This window comes from Wasmannia auropunctata, unplaced genomic scaffold (genome assembly GCF_000956235.1).
Source record: "Wasmannia auropunctata unplaced genomic scaffold, wasmannia.A_1.0 LD335556.1, whole genome shotgun sequence".
Taxonomy (NCBI): Eukaryota; Metazoa; Arthropoda; class Insecta; order Hymenoptera; family Formicidae; genus Wasmannia; species Wasmannia auropunctata.
This window is the reverse complement of record NW_012027334.1, coordinates 11072-12567: the sequence shown is the minus strand read 5'-3', so window position 1 is coordinate 12567 and position 1496 is coordinate 11072.

The following is a 1496-nucleotide window of genomic DNA, read 5'->3' as shown; positions in this document are numbered from 1 at the left end:
TTTTTTGGTATGCTCTAAGAATTTCTTTATCGTTAATTGCGTAATTAAGATAGCGAAGCCGGCGAAGCGGCGCAATGCATTTCGCGTGCGGTCAGCTCACCCAACACAAGCGTGGCAACGCGTTGGCGGCGACGCTATAATATATGCGTTCTACTTTTAACTTTGCGTCTATGCATTTTCCGCATTTCGAGTAATAAATACTATACGTATATTCCACTATATGTTAACATATACATAACACGAAATTAAGAGTAGGAATGCGGATCGGCGCCGCTGCACCGCGTCGCTTTCGGCGCGTGAAGGCCGTGAAGTTGATCTCGTCGGAAGTGCGTCGGAACGAAGCACTTGAGTGACGCCGCAACTCTTTTAATAGACAAGCGATAATTATATATCAATATTGCATTAAATTCATGTAATATAGATTCGGCACTTGCACTCTGATTCGATCGGATGCGTATTTCGCAATACTCGTTCGACTGAAAATTGAAATATGTAGCGTCGGCGTCGTTGCGCACCACTATTGCCGCCACTCTCGCCGACGCGTCGCCGCGCGCCGCTGTTGCACCCACGCCGCCGCAGCGCGTACGGTGGCGCTATTGGCTCGCGAGCCGCAGAGTTGACCGCGCGGATGGACGAAACCACTTCACTATATTAATAGCGGTTTCTTTTGTAATTGTAGAACTCGATACGAGATAGATGATCTGCGGAACGAGAGGCGTCGCGGCTAATATAATTGGTAAGCGGAACTTGTCTTTGCATTTGTGTAACATGTAGCGTTGCCGCGCCTTCGTCGTCGCCACCGCCGCCGACCCGCGACGCCGCGACGCTTGCTTCGCGTATAAGCTGACCGCGTGCGGGACAAATTGCTCTGCTTCGTTATCTTAATTACGCATTTATCCATAAGTATGGCGTACGTTAACATACAGCGAACATATGGATAAACGCATAACTAAGATAGTGAAGCGGCGTAATTCATCTCGCATGCCATCAGCTTACGCGAAACAAGCGTCGCGGCGCGGGCGACGCCGGACGCGTCGGCGGCGGTACGCATCTTGATTTTCGGCCGAACGAGTATTGCGATTATGCATCCGATCGAATCAGAGTTCGAATGCCGAATCTATATTACGCGCTAATTAGATGCAGGATTGATCGGATGCATATTTCGCAATACTCGTTCGACCAAAAATCGAAATGTGTAGCGTCGGCGTCGCCGCGCGCCACTGTTGCACCCACGCCGCCGCAGCGCGTACGGTGGCGCTATTGCTGCGTGAAATAGACCGCGCTGGAAACGAAACACTTACGCTATTTTAATTGCATTCACGTTTCATTTGCAGAACGCGATGGACACGGAACGCATCGGCTCCGGAACAAGTGACGCCACGATTCACTTAATTGGTAAGTATAATATTTATTAGTAATCTCGCATTTAATTCATGTAATACGGATTCAACTCTGGCTGATGAATTGATCGAACGCGTATTTTTCAATACGCGTTC